Source organism: Eleutherodactylus coqui, chromosome 2, assembly GCF_035609145.1.
Source record: "Eleutherodactylus coqui strain aEleCoq1 chromosome 2, aEleCoq1.hap1, whole genome shotgun sequence".
NCBI lineage: Eukaryota > Metazoa > Chordata > Amphibia > Anura > Eleutherodactylidae > Eleutherodactylus > Eleutherodactylus coqui.
Window position 1 is genome coordinate 143110251 of NC_089838.1, and position 27078 is coordinate 143137328.

At 38.1% G+C, this 27078-nt stretch overlaps 1 protein-coding gene across 2 annotated transcripts in view; it reads left to right on the top strand.

The window, feature by feature from the left end:
- SYT1 (synaptotagmin 1) overlaps nt 1-27078 on the top strand; it is a 565005-nt gene that overhangs the window by 256059 nt on the left and 281868 nt on the right. For both annotated transcript variants that reach the window (XM_066591696.1, XM_066591697.1), the window contains exon 5: nt 7159-7227. The gene's annotated coding sequence lies outside the window, so the exon portion shown is untranslated. The remainder of the gene's footprint in view (nt 1-7158; nt 7228-27078) is intronic.

The window sequence follows — 27078 nt, forward strand, 5'->3', positions numbered from 1 at the left end:
TTTACTCAGAAACACACTGGAAGTGTTGGTTTTCCCCTATCCTTACTTGTTTAGGAATTAAACAATTAAAAGTAAATTGTGTCTAGCATCATGGGTCTTTTTTCATTGGAAGATGACTTAATGGTGAGAAGTACCTCCAGATGGTACAGGACATATTTCCATCTGAGCTCAATAAAAGCAGTGAGTTCCCATGTTACTTTCAACAGGATAGCCCAGGTAAACACTTTGTTGCGGCTGTACATGAATATATGAATATGCAATTCCCTTGGCATTAGATTAGACGTAGAGTTGCAATAGATTGGCTCAAAGGTTGCCGAAATTAAGACCTTTGCATTTTTATTTCTGGGGCCATTTAACATCCCTTGTGTATGCAGGAAAAATATGCAACATGGTTCACCTGAAACAGTAAATCCTACAGAGCTGTGAAGAAATATCATCTGTAGTTCTTCAGCATGTTGATGAAGACTTGAAGATTGTTTAAGCGTGTGCATCTGGCAGAATGGTGGTCACATGGAACATTTCATGTAAGGCGCTTTGTGAAACTTTGACTTCACTTAACTCCCAAACAAGTAAAGATAGGGCAAAACTGAGTCTATTCTAGCTAAGATTAATATTTTACATGACTCCCTTGCCATTTGAAAAACCTGAGCTAATTTCAAAATGGTGAAGTTTGAAATAGTCGCCAAAAACATCTCCTCTATCAAAAAATGCAGCTTCACCCTCAATTAATACTTTCAAACATTGGAAGTCGATTTTCTCATTATTACACAAGTTAAATAGGTATTTCTAGACTTTTGCCTCACTTTGTACATTAGAGGACAACACTGTACATAGGACTCATTTCTCTAGTGATGGGAACAGACCTGACAAGGTTGTTTAGGAAGGAGTGAGAAATCATGTTCTGTATTCAATTTCTGAAAAGAGTCATAGCATATTTTAGAATAAAACCCTAAAAGAATGAAAAATAGTAGTATAATAAAGGGACAAAAAAGGACTGACGTTCCTCTATACTTCAGTGGTTCATTACACCCCAAAGTAATAGTTATTATATTCAATCAGACCATAACGCTAAAGTCCTAGTAAATTCCTGAAGGGTTACTCATAGTCCATATTACTCATATTAAAGGAACTTAATTATTTAAGGAAAAAACCTTTTGAAAATTCTTTGAGTTTGAAAAATAAATCCAAGCTGCATATGGTTTAATTTAATCTGAAAAAAGGCCCCCTGTCATCACTATTTATAGAAAAGAGTCTTAGGCCTTAGTCACACGGGCGTTTTTTCACGCGATTTGCGCATCGCATGACGGATGCGCATGCGCAAATCGCGTGACCGGCGCCGAAAAATCGCCCGAAAATCTGCTCCTAGCCGCGTTTCATTAGAAACGGGCCGGAGCTGTCCAGCGCATTGCATTCAATGGAGCTGGCAATACAGCCGGCTCCATTGAATGCAAGTGCTGCGGGCGAGTGTGGGATGAATTGTCGGGAAGGGGTTAAATATATAACCCCTTCCCTGCAATGCATCCTGAAAAGTGAAAAAATAAAAAAAATGTATGTACTTACCTGCTCCTGGCAGCCGGAGATCCCCCTTCACACCCACTGCAGGACGGCCGCGGGGATCTCAGGCTGCCGGGAGCAGGTGAGTACATCCTTTTTTTTTATTTTTTCACTTTTCAGGATGCATTGCAGGGAAGGGGTTATATATTTAACCCCTTCCCGACAATTCATCCCGCGCACGCCGGCAGCCCATTGCTTTCAATGGAGTCGGCTGTATTGCCGGCTCCATTGAATTCAATGGGCAAACATCGTTCTTCTCTGCCACAGCTGTTACAGCTGTGGCAGAGAAGAATGATTTGTCTTCTATATGTTCTCAATGGGGTCAGCGCTGCTGCCGCCGGCCCCATTGAGCGCATATAGAGAAGAGAACAGGAATCGCAGATCGCAGATAGGTGCGATCTGCGATTTCTGTTCTCTAATTTATCGGACGAGCGCATAAAAAGCGCTCATGTGTCCGATACCATTGCAAAGCAATGGTTTAAAAAAATCGCCGGACGCATGCGCATGCGCAAATCGCGGCAATTAACGCCCGTGTGACTGAGCCCTTACTCAGCCTCTATTTTGATCCTTCAGCACTGTGTACTATGCGGCTTATTTCAACTCTGTCCTCTCCCGCATGCTACTTTTAGTTCTCGTGCTATGTTATAATTATGTGAATAATGTCATCAGCCGTCCCCTCTGCTCATCGAAACCCCACTTGACTGACAGCAGCTCTTCTGCTGCAAATACTGAACTCTCCTCCCAAATCCTATGCTTGTATCCACACTGGTGCCTATTGCGCAGGCGCAAATTCTCTCTTCTGGATCCTTCTACACTATTCAATTGTGTACTCTCTCATATACCTTTTTAACATCTTTAGAGTTCATCCTTTTTGAGCCATCTGCAGGGGAAAAAAGATGCTGGTCTTTAATTCCTGCCTGTGCACAATTCTCATAGAAAGGGGATGCAGAAGAAGAAGTTGGCTGGTGTAAAGAATTGAGTGATGGGCATAGGGAGATGTCTGATCAATGTTGTTCACATGCATGCATGGTATGATGTTTTCATTGGTAAAGAAGAGGTTTGCTGCATGTACGTCAAAAATAAATACCAAAGTGCATGTGTTGGATTTCAGCAGTGCTAGAGGATGAGTCTAGCCATCAATGAACTAGGCGCATGGTTTTGGCAAAACTCTGAGGCGAGGTGACTCTTTTTTTTTACTAAAAAATAATGCCTTTGAGTTATTAGCATGCAGTTCAGTAAAAGTTTTGCAATTAATAGGGTGCATATAGTTACAAAAACTAGTTGGATCATGCTGTCTGCCCTGTAACTATGTGATAGTTATGCAAGTTACACCTATGAAAACCTGGTGACAGGTTCCCTTTAAATCACTTTTGAAAAATGCTTACTGTCTTTTGGCATTGTATATTTGTACTGTGTACTCTGCTGAGAGAAGAGCAATGGAATTTGCTGACAGATGTTTACACAGCTGGGCGTGTGTGTTTAAACACTCAGCTGAGCAAAGAACTGGTGGAGGAAAAAGAAGGTCCTTTAACATCCAACTGAAGATGATCAAAGTGTTAATGGCCATTAAAGCCATTAACACTTTATGCAAATACATTGCTAAATCTTTCAATCTTTTGGCCATTTGAAAAATTATCTTTGCGTGTAAAAGGACCTTTAATCGGATACTTAAAAATAATTGTTTTGTTTTTTTAAAACATACTACTTATTCAACAAAATTAAAAAAAAAATCTTTCCTACATTAAATCTGGGTGAACCCTGGTCTCAGAAGTAGTAAGTGGCAACTGATATTAGATCTCTTTCAGGGAATGTCTGCAAACCTGACTACGAGAGCATTGAGTAGTGGTAGAACATGATACGTACTCTCATATTAATCATATTGATTTGTTAGATATAAGTAAATACATGTTCCCCAGTAGTTTTGGTATTAGATTCTCCTCATAAGGTCCTATATTATGTAAAATTTGATAAAGAATATAAATATATTGAATGGTACTTAAAGCAAAAATGCAGAGCTGGAGTTTACAAAGCTATGATTCTTCTCTATGTTCTTTCTCATGTGAAATATAGCTATCGATCAGGTTTTGTTTTTTTTTTGCATGTACAGATCTTGAAGAGTTTCTGCAAATAAAACATATTACCTCAAACAGAATAAGACCATAGGGTATCTTGTCACACAAATAGAAAATAAAACATATTGCCCAAAGCGGAAGTAGCGGAGTATATAGTGGAGAAAGAAGTCCAGAAATCTAAGCTCTTTAAATGATAACCCTCAAGATATGTTTTGTGTTCCTTTTACAAATTCATGCTAAGTATCTCTTCCTTATTGCGACGCTCAGGGGCTATTGATGGTAGTTTAAACTCCTTATCTCCAAAGGAGCAGCAGACAAACAGTTGGAACGAAAACACCCTGGATTTGCTATCTACAATTAGACAAGCATGCTATCGTTACATGTTGAAATTAAAGCAGCTTGCAGACAACATTGCAAATGTCAGAGCTGTATTGAATGCTCATATGAAATAACATACAAATGCATCATTTTTATTTGAAAAAAATTACAAATAAATAAGAAACATAAAATGCTGCTATGTCATCTATAAGCAGCCTAAAGGGGCTTAAAAAAGCTAGGCTCAAAGAAAGCTTAATGTACCATCCTCCAAAACGGATTGCTGGATAGCACTTGAGAGTGAAAGTCAATCAACAGTACCTCACCGATCAATATTTATGCAAGAACATGGCAGCAGTGCTTTAAATTTTACCTGAACAGTTATTTTTAAGAGCACCTGTTACCAGCGTCCTTCTTCATTGTTCAGATTGTTTTACAGAGTTATCTCACTAAAATCATTTATCACCTATCCACAGGATAGGTGATAAATATATTATATCTGAGGGTCCAACTTCTGGGAGCCCTTGGAATCACCAGAACAGTGCTCCTAAAGTCCTTCTAGTAAATAGAGCAGCGGTGTGTATGCGTGACTGATGTTTCTTTCACTTCTATGGGACTGATGAAGATAGCCGAGGACATCACTTGGCTATCTCCATCAATGGTGAATAGAGTGGTGGTAACTTATGCACATCACTGCTCCACTCACTAGAGGGACTTGGGTTGGACTCTTCTCATTATTCCTGGTCTTACCTTCAGTGATCATGCATATGCTATGGATAGATGACAAATGTTTTGGTGGGATAACCCTTTCTTTTAGAACATTAATTTTTATTGTTTTTACGATTTTTTATTTAAACTTGTTTTAAATTAAATTTAGATTTGTTTGATCTGGTAAAGACCATTTAGTATGTTTTTAGACTAATCATTCTAGAATGTTATAATACATCCATTTTCTATTATTTGAGAATTGTTTCTATTAAGTACATTATGAACTTTCAAGATTCTTTTTTTTCTTAAGCAAAATGGCTGCTCATGAATATTCATTCAGACCTCTGGCATGTCCTCATATATACTGCTGAGAAACCGTGATAATGCCCAAGTCTACATGCTTCACTTCATATAAACATTCAGAGATGTCTTATTATTCATTATGTGCAGCTAATTACAAAAACATTAAAATGTGGACAATGTGACACTAAGGTAGTTCAGGATATTATTTATTAGCGCACTCCCAAGAGACTATACCATAAGATAACATTACCTGTCCCTCCAAATGGCGACAGATGGTGACAGAATAACTTGTTAACCTGTAAAGGGCATGTCTTTTTGCACAGCTGTCTTCCTCATGTATTACAATACACTGTATATGTGTTTTTTTAACAGAAAAAGGCTTTTGACTTAAATGTATTGATCTTTATGTGCATGCTAGTAATTCAGTGACTGGTAAGTAGAGATGAGCGAGCGTACTCGCTAGGGCAAACTACTCGAGCCAGTAATGCCTTATGCGAGTACCTGCCCGCTCATCTCAAGATTCGGGTGCCGGCAGGGAGGAACGGGGGGGAGGGGGGAGATCTCACTCTCTCCATCCCGCTCCCCCCTGCTCACTCCCGCAACTCACCACTCTCCCCCGCCGGCACCCGAATCTTTTGAGACGAGCGGGCAGGTACTCACATAAGGCACTACTCGCTCGACTAGTTTGCCTTAGTGAGTACACTCGCTCATCTCTACTGGTAAGGAATGAAAAGCTTCAAGAGTGGCTAAAATGTGTTGGGTTTTTATTTATCTGCATGATTGTGCACAGATAAAAGCAATAAAAGAAGAACAAGTTTCAGGATTTTATTTATACTAACAGTTGATGGATGCTAAGAAGCAGCTATGGGCTTTTCAAGATATGGACATCTATACAAATGTGGACAATGTGGATATCTATGCAGAATGTGGGGTTAGCCGTGCCTCCATTAAAGTGAATTTTGTCTATATATAGATGGCATCCTTACAAATTGCAGATGCTGCAACACTTAACAGAGGACGATCTCCGTATACTCTACTTGACCTAACGCTATCATTCACATTGCCTGTAATGAAGAAAAATCACTTTGTCAACAGAAGAATTAATAAAGTTATGTTAAAATGAAGCACACCCTTGTTTTTCTAGTTACATTCTCCGCCAGTTCATTATATCCCATACCTACCTTTGCACTGGAAAGAAATTGAGCTGAATCCAACATGCAGGCATTCAAAATGGCCGTCATTTTGGTGACATGGCCTAACAGCTTTCCCCTTTCCTCCACAGCTTGTATGCAAAATTGGATCACCATCTGACAAACTGTTTTCATTCTATATGGGTGTTTCTATCCCATTGAGACACCCTGTATTATTATCAAAATATGTTTTATGACCTGTTCACATCTTGTTATTGCCTCTGTCTTGTTGTGTCATCAAGATTTCCATTTAAAATACCCAAAACAGCACAACTAGATTGGAACTAATGGAAACTATCTTTGCTACTATTGAAGACTGCTGAAATGGAAAGTAATAGGTCTCCATTTCAGCAGGTTTCTGTTAGTTTCCATCATCTTGTGCTGGAAAGAATATCATGGTGGACGCTTGCATGAAACTGACCTAAAAGGTACTATCAATAGACTGGAAACTGGACATGCCATCACCGATCCTCAAAGCTAATAAGATAAATATATGGGTGAATTAGGTTTGAGAGTCAGTGCTGAAATATCAAGCCACTCTTGGAAGGACTATTGTTTCACCATCTATCAGGTCAAAATTGGGTCCTAATAATTTTTGAAGGAGTAGGCCCTCCTTCATCAAGGCCATGACCAATCATGTTTTTATCTTTTTATGTTTGCCATCCTTCTTTTCTGTCAACCATTCAAACTTTTACATTTTTTAGTGGTTGCCAGTAAAGGTTCCGTTTGAGTTCAGCTAGTGTATGTATAACAGTTCATGTGTTCCCGGCTATTTATCACATTTGCTGATTGATATAGTGCTGCAGATGTTCAAATGAAACCATGTTTAGCATAATAATAGTGTTATCCTTCTGTCATATTTTCTCCACCCCAGGATTAAAGCCATCATGTGTAATAATTCTATTATTTTAATAGCAAGGAAGTTAATGACTATCTGTAGCGTTAATTTATTTTAATTCTCATGTATTTGTTTCAAAGGTTGTAATTTGATTTTAATGTCCCTTTTTTGTGTGCAGGAAACCGTCTAAGGTGCAAGCTGAACGAACAAATACGAGAATAACCTCTACTCTGATTCTTGTTAAAAGGTAAAATTACATTTTATTGGGCGCATTGGCTACTTTGTTGACTTGACCTTTGCTTTCTACTATCATAATATATGTAATTAAAGAGCAGCGCTTTCTCATTGGCAATGATACCTTGTGTCCAGGATGCCTTTTTATGTGTCTACTATTAATAGAATGTAAAATAGATTGTAATTCTATTACAAAGTCATTTGAGCTGATGTATCTGGTGCCTGCCCTCGTTTTGTTATTCCACTACATTCATATAACTCAAGACATAATTTTATTTCAAGCTGAATATTTTATGGCTGATTGGACAAGAATAATTTGCATTTTGCATTCTATCTGTGCTATTATTATTTCAACAAAATGTTAGTGTATTTATCATTAGAATTGTTTATTTTATACTTAGGGAAATGGCTTATCCGAGCAAGCCAAAAAAAAAAGATTTCCGGATGACATTTAACATTGCACACCATTGCAATGCTTCTTGCTTTTTTTTCCTATTGTTCATGTTGCAACCCAGAAAAATACTAAAAGCTTAACCATTTCCAATCCACTGTCTGACGTCTAAAGACATTCTGATTGAAAACTGCACAGCTCCGATGTCGGAAGACGTCTAGCAGGGTATTCTTACAGTATTTTACTAGCCACTCTGTTATCGGGGGCCTCTCCAGCATGTCCCATACAGCAGTACTGGCTCTAGCCAGTAGATGGTGCCATTGTATAATGGCAGAAAGAGAAAGCCCCCTAGGAAACCCTAAATCTAAAATTGGATTGCAAAGGGTTAATAGTTGCTCATAACAGATAGTATTTTCAAGCTAGCCAGCTTTGCTTGCAGCATACTATGTTTTAAATACGTACAGGTAGGTCATATATACAGATTTTTCTTAAAATGCTATTTTCCAGCCATGTAAAATAAATGATTATTAATATTAACATAAATGGTCAAACATTTTTTTTAAGTGTTAAAACTTTGGGGAAAAAGTGTTAAAGATATTAAAGCAAATCTACAATTATTGCTAGAAAATGCCATGCTGTAAACACTTATATTATTTATGGTACACTACCGTTATGCCTATTATTGGAAACTTTGCAGTCACCGGCTGTCATAGATTAGACGTTGCACTGAAGTCAGTGCAAAACTTGAAACTGGCCATAGACATAATATAATTAGATCTGTTTTCCTGGACTTTATTATTAAAGGGAATATGTAATCAGGAAATAAATGACCAATTGTTTAAGGCAAGTTGTTATGTTAAACATTTTTTAAAAGTTTTTACTGATTTCATTGTAACTTTTTATGTCACTGTGTATTAAAAAGAAAAAACTAATATTTTTCAGATTTTACTATTGCTACTGAGGCTAATAATGATCTGAAACTTCCTGTTTTGTATAGCAGCCACATGGGCACAATGGACAGGAGGACAGTCATTGACTCCAATGGAAGAGTGTTCTAAGCATGCTGTGCAACCTGTGTGGAGGTCATTGTGCAAGGAGGGAGAATAGATAAACTGTGATCATCACCCATTGTGAATGGTGGAACCTATGTTATAGGGGACACCTTTGATTGTAATACCGCCTGTGATGATAATGAGACAACTACTGAAAACTTTTCTCTACAGAGCATGAAGTGTCAGACTATTATTAGGCTCAGTAGCCAGAGTGAAAACTACAAGATGTTACAATTTTTTGTGAAAAAAAAAATATATATACAGAGTGACATGGAAAATGTTATATGTTTAGAATAAAAATTTGATTTATAGATTTATAAATAGTTTATTTTCTAATAACATATTTTCTTCAAAATGATATTTCTCTGGAGAAGGAAACACAGAAACCTATGGCAAGGAAAACAATCAAATTGGATGGGTTAAATCCAACATGTCATCACTATTTTCCCACATACAGGCAGAATGGACAATGATGCTTTTCCCACAAACATTAAATTGTTTGCATATAGCTTGATGGAATCTGTTGTCAAGATATTATGTCTTTGACCAAAAGAGAACAGAAAGGCCCCTAAGTAAATAGGCCGATACTGGAGTAAATGCATGCTAACTAATGTCAACTGCTCAACCTGGACTAGTCCTTCTCTTTGAACATTTCTTCATTGGAATTGATGGTAATGTAAACTAGTGCTTCTTAAACTGTGAGGGTGCCTTCATTTGTAAAATGAAACCAGTTGTTGATAAGGTGTAACTCGGGACACAAGTATGAGAAGAGTGACCATGTATTATTTGTTCCTGTTGATGAGTTCATTCTTTGGCTACATGAATCTTTAATTTCACAACATAATTGATTCCCTTTGTGCTATTTTGTTATGCAATTGGGAGATGATACAATGTTTCCACAGCTCCCGTTGCATGCATGGCCTTATAAGTTTCCTCACACCTACTAGGTGTAGAGATGAGCGAGCACACTCAGTTAAGGCAGTTACTCGAGCAAGCCTCGCTCTTCTCAAGTAACTGCATACTGATCTGAGCACATTTGGTGGGGTGCGGCGGCTTCTCGTCCTGTGTAAATGCTCCCCGCTCAGCGTTTCTCATAGGAGGCGAAGCTCTGAGCAAGAAGCAGACGAGAAGTTCATGGTCCAGTGGCAAGTCTTTTAGTTTAAATGCTCTGCATGAGCACTGACGACCTTAGTGGTGACATCAGCACTCATGCAGTCATTTAAAAGACTGTCGGCCCATGTAAAAGGGCCTTTAGGCCTCTTTCAAGCAAGCGCATTTTAGTTCTGCATTTGGTCCTTGTTCAAGGACCGTAATACAGAGCTAATGTAAATCTATTGATCTATTCACTGGCTGTATTTTTAATTAGTTTTTTTTTTTAAAGCACAGCATCGCCTATGTTTTGCGTTTTTGCCTCTGTATTGCTATTCTTTTCTACTGGGCAAATACGGAACAAATAAGTAAATCAGATTAGTCAAATCCTAATTAAATACTTATGAAATAATGATAACATATGGTTGTAATGTAATTACGGATCCGAATTACGGACGTATTTGTTACAATACACTCATCTGAAGGCCTTACACCGATAAACTACATTGTATGGTCAGAGCTTGGGCTAACTGGAGGATCCTCTAGTACTTTGATGGACCCTATTTATTATCGTTCTTTATGCACAATCATTAGATATAATAAATCGAATGGTAATGATACATTTTAAATAAAAAGTCATTATTAAATACATCCATCCTAATAAGCCGTATATTCATGATTTCCAATCATCTATAACATTTCCTAAGTGTATCATTAGGCAAAAAAGACTTACCAAGCGAAAAAATTCTAGCCTGTGATTTCTGGGGGTCTTCCTGCCTGTTAAACCCTCTGTTTAAAGATAGCTTTCTACTATCCAAAACTGTTTTTTATACAAAAAAGACATTTTCATGCAGAAATAGTAAGAAAGAAAGATCTCTGCAAATCCCTACATTTTGGTACCCCTGGTAAATTCTATCATTGGGAATGAGAAGCTGGGGCAAAAACTGTCTTCTTATATTTGCCCAGAGACTTTCATTATGACAGTATTTTTCTTTCTTAAATATTAGAATAATCTTATTTACTGAGCATAAATGATACTGTACATAGTCATTGCCATGCTTCAATTGATATTTTCACATAATACCGTGATTCCTTCTTTCCCTAATCTAATTTTCTGAATATGATTTTTGATGAATAATTGCAAATTCTAATTGTTTATGGAATCATTTTATCCATAGCTGCACAGTAGACAGGTGTAAATTGAATGCCAAATGGCCAGTCAAATCAATTCTCTTCTGGCTCCCATAATAATCTATTTCTGCAACATTGTGACATTTTGTATTCCAATCTGCCTATTAAAGCCTGTCTGGGCTACAATACAGTTTAATAATACAAGTTGTATGACTCTTCACAGTGAAAATGCTACGCTTTTTGCAGTACATCTAGTTATGCAGCTGTTTTCCGGCATAAATAATGCATCCAGCTGTGTTGTGTAAGCACCGCAAGTTATTACAATATTACATTTGATTGCATTTTTGAATATAAATGATTCAGTGCAGGTTCAAAAGTATTCAAGCACTAAAGAATGACCATTAGGCACAAAGATTGAAATTCAATGGGGTTAAATTAGATTTGTTATGTTTGAAACTGAAGTCCCTTTGGTAGTTGGGATCGACTTTAAAGCTGGAAAAAGAAAAGTAGAGCAAGATGCGAGCTGCAATTTTTCATAGTTATTGCAGGTGACACTTCTAAACTACTGGAATGCAGGCTCAGGAAAGCTTATAAATTAGACAAATGAAAGAGTTTCTCGACTAGTTCAAAAGAACCAACAAATATGTGGAACAAATAAACCCTAATAATGCATGGATAGCTGACAAATAGCTTCATCCATTCAGCTAATATACTTGATTCTTTCCAAAAAAGGACAGAAAAACATGTCTCTAGGATGGGTCAGCTATCAGGTATCTACCATTTGGTTTAAATCTTCTACTGAAATAACATGATAACAATAACAAACATGATAGTAATAAATAAAATTATAAATCAGCCGATGTTCACCATGGGAAATACTAACATAATAATACAATAATTATGGACCTAGACTTGGGCTGTATTTATAGTTAAACTTCATGCATGCAAAATATCTCCATATCCGTTTCATCATGGATGCATAAAATAAACCTACTGTTAATTTTATTACCATTTTCTCCAACATAATGTAACCAAATGATGCCAGAGTATCATTTGTGAGTGTTTTAGTGATTCAATGCATTTACTGTTTGTAACGTTTGACCAGCATACTACAAATTTTTTCTATTAATTGCACCAAAAACAGTGCCTCACTTATCCAAATTTCGTGTATGGTATTACAGCTCAGCCCTCTTTACTGGTGTTATGAATGAGTTACAATCCCAGACACAACCCATTGACAGGTGGCACAATTTTTCTGCAAGAAAGTAATCTTTTTTTTAATAATACTAGACAATCCCTTTAATATGAATGAGAAAAGAGTATTCACAATGCAAAAGACATGATTCATACATATAGCTCCCTCATTCAGCTTATCTTCTTCCCATAGTAGATCATGGTCCCATTAATGAGCCTTAGGCACTCATGACCCTGTTGCCAGTTGTCCTTTCTTAGACTGCTTTTGGTAGGTACTAGTATACCAGGAGCACCACACAAGACGTGCAGTTTCCAGTTATCTCGGGGTAAGGATTTGGCCCTTTTCAGAGTTGCTCAAATGCTTGCACTTGGCCAATTTCCTGCTTTCAACACATCCAGTTTAATAACTGACTTTCCACTTACTGTCTAATGCAGTACTGTATATCCCAACCATTGATATGTGCCATGGTTCCAAGAGAATAAATATTGTTTACTTCATTAGTCAATGATTTTCGTGTTTGTATATTGATGGTTTCTTATGGCTCATTTAGACGCGACAAGTGTTGGGCAAACTATACCCGACACTCGTCTCCGCACATACTTGCTCCCATGCTGCTGCACTAGAGCAAGTATCGTTGGCTCACAGTGGGGCGGCAGGAGGAGATTTGTCTGCACGCTCTCCCCCTGCCCCTCTCCATCCACTTAACATAGCAGCTATTCAGTACTGAACGGCTGCTATTTACACTGAGCGTTCAGTGTTCAGCTCATCGTCCTTCGTTTATGCTAAAAAAACAATGGACGATGAGCTGATCGCTTAGTGTAAATAGCAGCCGTTCAGTATTGAACGGCCGCTATGTTAAGTGAATGGACAGGGTGGGGAAGAGCGAGGAGAGAAATCTCCTGCTAAGGAGCGAATATGTGTAGGGACAAGTGTCGGGCATCGTTTGCCCAACATTCGACTGTTTAAATGTGCCTTTAGTGAATGACACCAATCTGCTTAACCAAAGCAAATGATTAAAACAGTCTTGTATACTTCAGATGTCAGTCTAAATGTAGCAAAAATAATTGAAATATTTTACGAAAAAAATGTGTTTAAAAGATTAGATTGTTGACTATGAGGCTAATGTTGCAACTAAACGAATTAACAGTATAGCACTAAAATCTTACTTTCCAAACTATATTGTCAATTACTTTGAATATCACACCTCTGTCTTTATATATATATATATATATATATATATATATATATATATATATATATATATATATATATATATATATATATATATATATATATATATATATATATATATATATATATATATATATATATAATGTATGTGTGTGTGTGGAGAGAGTTGTGATATTGCTATTCAAATTAAGGATTAGAGATAGATAGATAGATAGATAGATATCTATGTATATATAATGTATATATGTGTGTGTTTATTTGATTCCCACATAGACACACATGGATGTATATGGGAGTGTATGTGTGCTTGTGTACATGTATTATAAACAGATTGTGAGAATACTCAGCTCTGAAGTCCTAAGCAGTGTCACTCTCACTACGGGAACACAGCAGAGAGCTTTTGTTGATTTGTTTGGCTGCATTATGGTGACCCTAGGCTTGGCACTTTATCTTCCTGAATCACAGACACTAAGTAAAATTGTAAGTTCTTCAGGGTGTAAATTTATCTTGTCCTTTTTCTTCAACCATGGTCTAACTGCAGAATGTAGGGCACAAAAGAAAAACCATGTCATCTTATATAAATGATGTCATAAAGCCCATATGTTCGTAATTATATGTCCAGAAACATGTTGGCACAAATGTAATTAAAATAAAATAGAAAGGGAAATCCCGAAAAATATGCATAGATATGTACACCGTATAGTTATTTCAAAGAAAAGTATGAAAGGAATGAGATAAAGTTATGGAAGGTGCATCTAGAAATGTAATGGGAGATTGTACAGTCATGTTTCTACAACACAAGTGAACAAAAAAGGTAATATTTTTCAGAGTGCCATGTTTTCAACCATACTTTATGTAAGTGACTATAGTCTTGTATGTTATATATATATATATATATATTTACTTTAAACTTAATAATAGTAAGCCAACCATAGGCATGAGATTTATATCTGCAGATCAAGATAACTCTGTAGCCAGTTAAACATTGCTTCAAATGTCAAATACCATACTGTTTACCCACCCTAATTGGTATGTGTATGGTGTAAATGGAGGAATAGCTCATCAGATAGCTATGTCATGTCTTGACTGGCCAGCTTGTGATCACGTTCGATATAAATTTGCAGTATTTTAAGATGTTTTTTATTACCAAGATGTTCATAAGAAAAGGGTTATAGATGCAAAGCTCTTTGACGTTTATTTGCTGGGATATCTATGAAAGCCTCAACATTCAGTTATTGTTAAAAAAAATCAAGCCCCTAGAAGGAGTTGTCATTTTGCTGCAAAATTCTGCATGCAATTATATCTCAGGCAGAAATGCATATTATTAGAGTTGTGGTGTGATTACATGAACGGTCTTGTCACCTGAGGCCCTAAGGTGCTAAAGTGCTTCCACCTGGGCCATTCTGATCTGACTGTTAGTAGATGTTTGGACCAGTGGATGCGTGAGGGCACACACAAGGCGACAAGGTACAGGGCACCCTCAACAGACCACTAGTAGTGAGGATTGCCTGATCATCTGACAGGCACGAACAGCTCCAACTACTTTGTTGTCTGCCATCCAGAGACAGATGGCACCATTGTCACAGGCCCCTTCGTCTGTTGGAACTGTTTCCAGATGCTTGGCTGAGGGACAGTTGGTCGCCCATTATTTATAATGCCTTTGATATCTCCACATCGTGGTTTGCAGTCGTGTCGTGAGTGACAAAACTGGACTGCTATGGAGTGGAAACAGGTTGTCTTCAGTGACGAATCCAGGTTTAGTTTGGGCACTGATATCAGCTGTGTTCATGTCTGGATGAGTGGCCTAATTCTGCCTTTGTTGTGGAGCTGCATGCTGCCCCCATTGCTGGTCTGATGGTCTTGGGGGCTATCCCATATGAGAGTCAGTCACTGCTAGTGGTGGTATGAGGGACAATGATAGCTCAGCTATATGTTCAGGACGTTCTGCAGCCACATGTGTTGCCTCTCATGGCAAGGCTTCCAATAGGCATTTTCCAGCAACAGCAAGGGTATCACAGGAATGCCTCCACAATATTGCCACACTTCTCTAGACTGTCCCATCACCGTATTTATTGCCAGCACAACATGTATGGGATCATCTGGGATGCCAACTTTGCAAGCCTATGAGTTTGCACAATGTTAGGCTGTTATAGCAAATGTGGATCGATATGTCACAGGATACCATAGGGAACCTGTATGCCTCCATGCCCACTCGTATCACATCTTGCATCCAAGCTAAAGAAGGCCCAATAGGATAATAGAACCTCCCTTCAAGTGTTCAGTTTTCCGCAATACTTTATCCTTTTGTTTCAATGTTGCAATCACTTACAGGAAGTAGACAAAAATATGGAAACACCAAAGCTGTAGTCTGCTTCTCTTTCATCGCAACCCTATGCAATGATTGTGTGACTTTGTTACTCAACACACATTTCCGTGCAGTCTAGTGTTTGTTGGATGCATATTTTCCAGTCTTACTGTATGTAGTCATAATGTTGAAAACTGTTCCCCGTGATACAGCAAAAACTTCTGCTACCTTTGTTACAGAGGCACCCACCATACAGGCTCCAACAATTTGACTGCATTGGAATTCCGCCAGCTCTGCCATGATTCCCTCACAACTGCGCAGAACACTGTCTCGAAGACAAATTATGCTTACCACGTGTTTGCGTGGTTATACAAATCATTGCATCATGCAACAACTACAGCAATGTCTAATAACTCCGCTGTATGGATGGTCCAGGAGCCATACACATGCACGGATCCCAGACCATTAGGAGGGATTTGCATTGGATTTTAATCATTAGCACTGAGCAGCCCTTTTGACCCCTGCTTGGCTGAGAACTTTCACACCAAATTTACTTTGCCTTTTGCCCTGCGCAGGGTGGCTTTGGGAGCCAGCTGGTAACCGCAGCTGAGTGGATCAAACCCCTGACCAATGGAACCTTGTTGCTTTGGCAGATGTTCACTTCTGCCTGGCAGCATCTGTGGCATATTTCCTCCACTTAAAATCAGTCTCTATATGTCTTATTGATATAGTTAAAATTTACTGGTAGTATTGTGAAATACGATTTATAATCCCATGAACTTAAGGAGTCACTGAGGCAGAGGGAACTTAGTATTTGAATTTACCCTTCGCAGATAAGAACCCTTAAAACTTAACCTTTAATAATTTAAAACTAAAACCTAAGGGCCATACACAAATAGACATAACAGACAGTAGGTATCCCCAAAGGCATTAGCCAAGGTCAAAAAGCATAACCCTCTACTAATGCCCACTCGTTGGGGGGACCAATGGGAGACTCCTATAGCCTGGATCAATATAGTCACTGTTGGTCCCCCCAACGAGTGTGCATTTGTTAGACTTATTAATACACAAAATATATATAAGAAATTAGTCACCTAATTTTTCTATATTTAGTATCATTTTGGTTTAGGGTGAGTAAAAAATTATCTGCAATCCAGCTATATTAAAATTTCTGTTGGGCGAACTGTCTTATCAAAACTTTACATTGTAGGTCGCTGTCTCCCTAGTCACTTCTGTGCAAGTTGGAACAAGCTATGTCAGTTATTTTGTGACTGTAGTGTAATGTGATATTTACCAAAGACTTTGTGCACACTATGGAGAAATTCTTATGTCACAAAAAAGATGTATGAATGGGAAGAGAAGCCCAAGGAAGGTAACAGAAGTGGTAGTGATGAAAAAGGAGCCAAATGCTGGGATTTTCAAGGGCCAGTATTGGAACATTATCAGGAAAAAGGTTCAACAATCAACAGTGCTCCTTATAGTGAGATGCTTACTGAAGAGCTGAAATCTACAATTCAAACAAACCACAGAGGACTCCCAGGGGTGTTGTATTGTTGCATGACAATGCAAGGCCGCATACTACTGCCCATACTGTTAATACTCTTCAAAAACTTCATTTTGAGGTGCCAAAGCATCCCCCTATAGTTGTGATCTGTCCACATCGTACTATCACCTGCTTGGTCTCCTGAAGAAGCCCTAAGAGGACGAAGACAGCTATGGATTCATGGCTCGCAGCGCAGCCTAAAACATTATTTAATGAGATAATACGAAAGCTTGTTGACAGATGGATAAAGCAGGGAGATTATGCCGAAAAATAATGTGTTTGTCTTTTCTGAAAGTTGATTGAAATAAATTCTGCGATCAGAGTGCAGATAACTTTTGACTCACCCACATATAAATACAATTCTTACAAATGAGAACAATATGTAGAACTCATCATGGTGAATAGATTTTTTATAAAACATGAACTCCTGTAATACATTTTTCCTTTTCTTTCTGGAAAATTAGAAGTACAGCAACCGTTAGTTACTAAATAATATTCCCGTTTTAATATTTTATCTTTTTGCATTTAATATTAATGACTATTTTAATAATATATCATTCTTTAGATCTACTTTTTCTTTCCAAGTTTAGAAGCAGAAAAGTATTGTGTTATAGTACTTTTTATTGTAGAATTATGACAGGTGTTATATTTTGCTCTATAGAAACAAGCTGTTGCTAATAATATTTTGATTATTTCAAATATTGCATTGTAGCTGGCCATATTTTAATTGTCAAATATAATAACCATTTCCAAAATACATAGCAGTATTTTATGGCAATATGCAGACTTAACTGAAATATGTGAGTACTAGACATGATAATCTTAATATACTGTTGGTCTTGAAGATCACAGCTCCAAGGAGTGTACACACAATAAATGTAAGTCCTTAACCCCTTAGTGACCAAGCTAGTTTGTGCCTTAGTGATAGAGCCAAATTTTGGAAATCTGACGTGTCATTTTAACATATCATAACTCCGTAAAGGTTTTGCATATCCAAGTGATTCTGATATTGTTTTTTCGCCACATGTTGTACTTCATTTAGGTTGTAAAAATAGACCGATAGAATTTGTGTATATTTATTAAAAGTGCCAAAATTGGGAAAATTTAGGAAAAAATGTTCTTTCTTCACATTTTCAATTGCAATATCTTAAATATGTGCCAACATACTGTACAAATTTTTACTAAGATATGTATTTCCATCTGTTTACATTATTCTGGGCACACATTTTAAAAAAACTTTGTTTTTTTTAACCATTTAGGAAACGTACAAATTTAACATTACTTATCAACATTTTGTGGAACACTTTGTTTTCCTTCACACCCCTGTTTGTTCTGTGTTCAGAAACATACCCATTGTGGCCCTAATCTTCTGTTCATATGCACAACGGGACCCAAACCGAAAGAAGCAGCCAGTGGCTTTCAGAACAGACATTTTGCTTGAAGGTGTTTTAGACCCCATTGCCCACTTGTAGAGCCCTTGAGTGGCAAAAACGATAGAGAACTCCCACAGATGACCCTATTTTGAAAACTAGACCCCTAAATTAATTCATCTAGGGGTGTACTGCGTATTTTGACCCCACAATTTCTGAATTAATCTCAGAAAAGCAGAAGGAAAAAATGTTGGTTTTTTTTTCATTTTTTTGGCAATTGTCAGTTTAAAAAATATTTTTTTTGTACAGCACACGTATGAATGAAGACTTTCACCCCAAAATGGATACCCCTGTTTGTCCCGTGTCTAGAAATATTCAAAATATGGCCCTAATCTTATGTCTGGCTGCACAATGGGGCCCAAACTGAAAGGAGCATTGATGTTCAACTGTTTTTGACTTTTACGTGATCGCCATTATCCATTGGAAAACGGGTATCATGTGACTGGATACCGCTCACTGTAGCCCTTAGTCACTGCTGTAGGCTCTCAGCTACCTTTAGTAGCCAGGAGCAAGGAGATTTTAAATTTCCCGGGCCCTCCCCAGCTTCTGCGCTTGCATCCCCCATTCTGCCAAGAGGCACATGCATTGAAGTTGGGGAAAGGTCCGCGGATAAAGATCCCATTGGGGGAATCCGTCAGGGGAGGTGAAACTTTAACTTTTATGTGATCGCCATTATCGATTGGATAGCAGCAATCATGTGACCAGGGAATGCGTACCGCAGCACCTCGTGAAATCTCCAGGCTCTTGGCTACATTTGGTAGCCGGGAGCAGGGAAATTTTAAATTACCCGGGCAATCTGCGGCTTTTGTGCATGTGTCCGCCACTTTGTTGACGGGCGCATGCGCAGAAGCTGGGGTACGGTCCGCAGATAAACCCGGGGGCCTTCGGTATGTAATTTTATTGGATATGATCTGTGAGAGAAGATGAAACTTAAATTTTTTAAACTTTTTTTTTCTTTTTTCTTTTTTTTACAATTTTTTTTTTTTTTACTTTACATGATCACTGTTATACATTGGATAACAATGATTATGTGACCGAGAACTGCATACAGCTGCACATGCTAGTCGGGAGCAGAGGGATTTTAAATCTCCCAGGGGCACAAGCCAATCTGTGCATGCGCCCGACGGAATATCACCGCAGGACATCAAAGAGGACGCGGATTAGTATTTTCATCTCACTTATAGATCCAATCCATGAGGGGAGGTAAAACTAACTTTATCTTACATTTTTTAACTTTTCCATGATCGCCGTTATCCATTGAATAGTGGCAATCACGGGCCTGGGGAGCGGTCACCGCAATTCCCGGTGACATCTCCTGCTTCCCGGCTATCTGCAGGAGAAGATTTCAAGTAGGAGATTTCAAGTGTCCCGCAATGATCATTTTTCCTTTGGCGCACATACACAGAAGACAGCCGAAGGTCCTTTTCAGACCCGATCATCTTGAGACATCGCGGAGGACAGGGGTGAGTACTTTCAGCCCCCCTCATGAATGTGATCCATGAGGGGAGCTGAAACTTTAATTTTTTTTCACTTTTTATTTTGTTTATTGCAATTGGCGCTATCAATTGGATTTGGAACCCTTGCCAAATAGGTGTTTGGTGGGCTAATGTTACAGTTTGCTGTCTGCTTTTAGCTCCCTACAGTACGACTGCAGTGATAATCATTCAGTGTAAATGCACAAAAATCGCTCACTATTCAATCGCGGTTTGTTCAGCTGACTTTTCAGTCAGCTTAAAGAACATTGTTGGTTTGCTGGCTTCTCATCTTGTGTAAATGCTCTCTGTTCAGCACTTAACATAGAAGATGAAATGCTTAGCAAAAAGCGGACAAGAAGCCTCCAATCTAGCGGGAAGTCTAGTACGGCCTTAGCAGTAGCGTCAGTACTCGTGCAGTCATTTTAGCGACAGTTGACCTATGTAAAAGGGCCATAAGTCAAGTAATATGTTTCTACTCCCAAATTAGTTTACAAATGAATAGATTTGTCTTTAAGACTATTAACTCCTTAAGGATGCAGCCTAATTTCATTTAATTAATTAAGAAACAGCTGAATTTTAGCAGCTCGATAGAAGTGACAACTCGAGGCCTTATTATATACCAGTGATCTTTTTTAACTATAGGACACAATGTTTTGTAGGTAATAATTTTCTGTAAAATCAATGATTACTGCAACCTTAATACGACTTCAGAGTTTCTCTGTGGAGAAAAAACTTATGTAACAGTGAGGTAGATTTACCATTGAAAATTCGACAATTTTCTGATGCAATTTGCAGCAAAAAAAATGGCTAGCTTGCTTTTCAGATTTATGATGCATTTTAGACCCTTTCAGACACCTATTTTCAACATAAACAACAAAGGAACGGGGCTTAGTAGAAAACTATGCCAATTAATAGGCGGTATAAAGTTAGATTAGACATTTTTAAAATTCAACAGTTTTATCATTCAGTGGAGTCACTTTGATAAAACTAAGCCAAGAAGAGAGAGGGGTGGAGCTCCATCTACTGTTACTGTGTAAAGAGATTAAACTCCCTTATGGGAAACAAGATAAGGTGCTGCCTATCCACTAACGCCAACCGCATGAAACGGAGTGTAGTAATTAAACTGAGAGAGACTGTAAAAAATGTGGACAACAGCTGTTCTTCAGACTTGCAGCATGGATATAAGAAATCCTTATTTATATCCTGTGCTCTTTACAGCCGTTTCTGAAGAAGGGGCTGCGTTACCGAAACTCAATATATTGGCTATTTTATTTGTTTAATAAAGAAGAATCAGGTTAATTACTTATTGGAATACTGTTTTGTAAGAGTTGTGCCTTCTATGTCCACATTTTTTACAGTCTCTCTCACTTTGATAAATTTGCACTGTCTAATTAATAGACAGCATTAATAAATCTGCCCAGATGTCAGAATTGATGTGATTATCACAAGCTATCTATTGAGGTAACAACAACAACATTACCTACACCAAAAGTCAGCATGGAGCCCTAGCCTTTATACAGCACCCTGAAATCTACTCAGGAGTCATCAGCTATTGAACAGTGTTTAACCAAATATTTAATTTCTGATTAGACATTATGTGATGTATTCTAATATTGTTCATTCATAACTGACAGTGTTTTTGCCTAAACCTGTTGCACATGACCAAACTATGCTGTGAGAACTGAGGATTAAGTAATCACGTAACCCTACACCTGGATATTATTACCTGGATCAGATCATATAAAATGTGCCTGTTCTTCACTTAGATAAAAGCTATTGCTATCTGCCTGTACAATCAAAATAGATCCAGTAGTTATTGAAAAGGTCATCCTTCCCGTTAAGCTGGATATAAATTCTTTGAATTTTATATGAGTATATTAAAAAGCTTCAATAGTCATTACGGTCTTAGACTTGCACTCATATGGTGAAAGAATGAGAAAGAAGAAGAGAGTAAGACCTATTTGTCTTCAGGAATTTCTACAAGGAAGTGATCTCTATCCTTCTTTTGGGACAGTTAGTGGTTTCCAAGCTGGAGACAAAAAAGTTCTTGTTCCTCCCCTATTCCTGAACTTGTTTCATAAGCAGCTGAAATGAAAAAGAAAGAAGACACATACAGACATTTATTTTACTCCTAAACTTATAGCACAGAACAAAAGAAAGCTATGAGATCAATGCATTAGTATGGCCATACATTATCGATTTCATATGACTGCTTTTCGAGTGATTTGTCTTTCTTGATTGATCTGTGAAAATCGTTGTTTAAGACGATATCATAAATTAAAGTAAGAAGTTTCCAATCTATCACTTTCCTAATCTATGACCTGCTTTGGGCTTGATTTAATGGAATGTAGATTTAGTATATGGAATGAACAATTTTCCAACTACAGCACTCAACAAAAACAAAAAATCAAGACGACAGATAATCTTTTCTACAATACTGCCTTTGGCCAACTCATTAATATCATGAAAAGGCACCAGTAGTATGCACATTATCAGTTAAATCTGCCTTTTTGGTCATCCAAAAACTCTAGTGTATGGCCAGCTTTAGTGGGTCTTAGTGCTTCCCAGGTTAGATAAGAAGTTATTACTTATCATATAAAAGGTCAAAGGTTATATATGAATAGGACATAAACATGTGAGTACAGATACATCATTACTAGAGATGAGCGAGCATACTCATCCGAGCTTGATGCTCGTTCGAGTATTAGGGTGCTCGAGATGCTCATTACTCGAGACGAGCACCACGCGGTACTCGTCTCGATTAAACGAGCACTGACCATTGAATTCAATGGAGCCGGCAATACAGCTGGCTCTATTGAAAGCAATGGGCTGCCGGCGTACGCGGGATGAATTGTCGGGAAGAGCTTAAATATATAAGCCCTTCCCTGCAATTCATCTAGAAATGTGTAAAAATAAAAAATATATATATACTCACCTGGTCCCGGCAGAACGATGTTAGCCCATTGAATTCAATGGAGCCGGCAATACAGCCGACTCCATTGAAAGCAATGGGCTGCCGGCGATCGAGGGATGAATTGTCGGGAAGGGGTTAAATATATAAGCCCTTCCCTGCAATTCATCCAGAAATGTGTAAAAATAAAAAATATATATATACTTACCTGGTCCCGGCAGACGGAGTTCAGCGCGGCAGGCTGAAGTTCTCCTGAACTGCTCTAAACAGCTGTGAGTAGTATTCAGCAGCCGGGGATTTAAAATCCCCGCCTGCTGAATGAGAGGCCTCTGATTGGTCACAGCCTGACCAATCAGAGGCATCCCTCACTCACACCCATTCATGAATTCATGAATGGGTGAGTGAGGGCTGCCTCTGATTGGCTCAGGGGCAATATATCTCTTATATATTTAAGCCCTTCCCGACATTCATCCCGCGTATGCCGGCAACCCATTGCTTTCAATAGAGCCGGCTGTATTGCCGGCTCCATTGAATTCAATGGGCTAACATCGTTCTTCTCTGCCACAGCTGTTACAGCTATGGCAGAGGAGAACGATCTTTACGCTGACAGTGGGGGGGGTCTCACTCTTGCTGCTATTGTGGCTTAATAGTGGGACCTGGGAACTTGAGATGCAGCCCAAAATGTAGCTCCTCGCCTGCCCTATTCGTTTCTGTGTCGTTTCCATCACTTTCTTGTGTTTTGCAGATTTTCACAAATGAAAACCTTAGTGAGCATCGGCGATATACAAAAATGCTCGAGTCACCCATTGACTTCAATGGGGTTCGTTACTCGAAACGAACTCTCGAGCATCACTGAAAGTTCGACTCGAGTAACGAGCACCCGAGCATTTTGGTGCTCGCTCATCTCTAATCATTACCTTTATTTCCCCTTAATAATGTAGTGTAGTGTCTTCAGTAAAAGCCTATGCATGTAGTTTGACATTTATGGAGTTTCAGATGATGTCTAATTAGAATACCATTTGCAGAGCGCTTTTCAAAGATAAAACCATTTGATAAATAAGAGACAAACAAAACCTTTAAAAAAAATGCCCTCAATCTATTTGTCCTTTCAGACTCAGGAAATTTGGTGTCATTAAGTCAGTCGACTTAACCTCCAGAGTATAGCCTGTGCTATTTCTTCTCTAGTTTCACAGAGATATTGTTATCAATAAATCAGCGTACCTGCTGGAAACAATGTGACAAGAAGATGAAAACATTAAAAGAATCATGAAATTCTCTGCTGTAACTTGTGGCACTTTGGCAAGAAAAGTCAGTCTATTTCTGGGCAAGCCATTTCCAAATCCTTAGCAGAAAAATCCTATCTGACACTCTGTAAGCAAATTTGTATGATAATTACTAGCGAATAAGAGTGGTCTTTTTAAGCACATGCCTCAGGTTTGCAATATTTCAAGGTACACGTTTATTCATAGTAGCATCCTGATCTGCCCTAGAAGGATAGAATACATTATTAGTGATGCAAATCAAAAATGTATCTCTTGGGTATTGGGTAATTCTACAAGATGTGATAATCAAGAAAAGGCAAATGTGAGAGGAAAATATAAAACTAAATGAGCATAAATGTAATGAATGCATACTAAAGCAGTCTAACCCTTCGCAATTAGTCAACAACCTAACCCATAACAAGGGATGAACCACTAGAAATGATAGAATTAATTGCTACAATGTACCTTTTGGTGATTTGCAGTTTATATTAAGTAAATGCATAAAAAGCATACTGAAGCAGATACAGACAGCATTATATATGCCTCTGGCTCTCCAATAGGTTATCATAGAGCACACCCTTGAGAATGGATGGATGGATGAAAGGATGAATGGATAGATAGATACCCGTGTGAGTAGGGCATAACACTTAAAAGTGTACTTAAGGATTTAGACAGTCCAGTATCATTGAAACAATTGAACCTAAGCAGATTTGAATGGCAGAATGTTCTTCAGAATCTTGTAGCACAGAAGGCCATATGGCAGAGAAGGATAACAGAGCACATGTGATGAGTAATTATGTGACTGAACACTGGGAAAGAGCAATTAAGAACTACTTGAAATCTAAGAGATGTGGGATGCCTCTAGTGCTGAAAATCGTGGATTATCAAATTTATCAGAAAATTCCATAATCCTTTTTCCGTTAGATGGATGCCAAATTAAAGTTAGTTGTGTGTTTTACTGAAAATATGTAGTATATGCAGTAGCACATTCAATAGTAAAGAAATGATGTAATGAATATTATATGTGACACAATATGAGCTGCTTCTTCTGGTTAAGGTATTTTAATATACAGGTACTAAAGGTTCCATAATTGAGCACCGAATGCTGTATACTTAGTATGGTTTAGCTTGAACTATTACATGTAAATACACTTAAATTATAGTAATTGTTCAGTAAGAGCTATAATCCAGCTTTAAGCTTATTCTATGACCAGCCATAGTCTGGGTCACTGAGTCAGTGACTATTAAGGTAAGCAAGGATAAGTGTTATTCAAGGGACAAGCAATCAGCAAAGATTAAAAGTTGACACCGCTAAGCAGTTTTTTCATATATTGTATGAAAGGTATTATTTTAAAACCATTGATTATGTCATGGCACTCTATCTATGACAAACCAAGGATCGGTCAGAAGATTTAATTCTACGGTATTTAGGCAATGATGACACATTCTGTGTAAAAAATACTGCCCACTGTTCACAGACATACAAATACAGTCTTGATGGATCCTTTTTCCAATGGATTTTAATGCATCCCACAGACTTATCATGGAGTGAAAAAGGTTTCTTTTGGGGTTCTAGTATTTTTGACAGCAACATTTTCAGACTACCTTATTATTGCCTTTATAAGTATTGGGACCCCTTATAGAAGGAAAAAATGCTTTGAACAGAGCCTGATAGCACAAATATTATACATAAACACAAGTCATGCAATGTGTACAATGGTCATCATCATATAATGTATGATCTAATATATATATATATATATATATATATATATATATATATATATATATATATTCTTATATATATAAAATATGCTATAGAGTGTTTTGTGTCGGTTTGTAACAGAGATACTGCCACTATGTGGTTGGATGACCGCATGACACACTAAGGCATTTATATATATGGGCCAATAGAGGGGGACTTGACACCTAACTGTTTATGCTGTAGATAACACTGCAGCCTGCACTCACCAGACAGGGAGTGGGGGTTGAATGAGAATGATGCCGTACCACCCAATCACCAGTGTAGAGGAGAGTGGCTCCTGCTACATTTAGTCGGCACCCACATTGAAACACTGTACAGGAATGGGCAGCATGATGTGGGTGGAACCAAGTGGGAGAAAAGGAAGCCGTCTCATCCAAACTTACTCCACTTTGTCCTGCACTCCCCAGTGTAGCAGAGAGCTACTCCTGCTACACTCACTGTCAGCACCCACATTGAAACGCTGTACAGGAATGTACAGCACGATGTGGGTGGAACCAAGCATGAGAAGAGAAGGAACCGTCCCATCTAAACTTACTTCACAGTGCTCTAGGCCCTGCACTCAACTGTTAATCCTAATTCCACTAAGTAATTTTTGTGAGCATGGATATATATATAAATACTAGATTGACCCGATGTTCGCTACGCGAACATAAAATGTTTCAAGCGTGGTGGTTGTGAACTTCTAAATCTGCTTGGTTAGGTGATTATTTAGAGTGTCACTTTGTATTTGGAGCAGATATCTAATATAAAAAAGCCTACAGGTCTGTCTCTGTTTGTCTGTCTTTCTCATTGTCTGTCTCTCTGTTTGTCTCTTTCTCTGTTTCTCTCTCTATCTGCCTCTTTCATTGTCTATCTCTCTCTCTCTGTCTGTTTCTGTCTATCTTTCTGTCTCTCTCTGTCTGTCTCTTGCTTTCTGTCTCTATTGCTCTCTCTCTATCTTTCTATTGCTCTCTCTGTCTATTGCTCTCGTTCTGTCTGTCTATCGCTCTCACTCTGTCTGACTATCGCACTCTCTCTGTCTGTCTATCGCTCTTTCTCTCTCTGTTTCTCTCTGTCTCTCTATTGCTATCTCTCTATTTGTCTCTATCGCACTCTCTATCTGTCTATTGTTCTCTGTCTCTCTA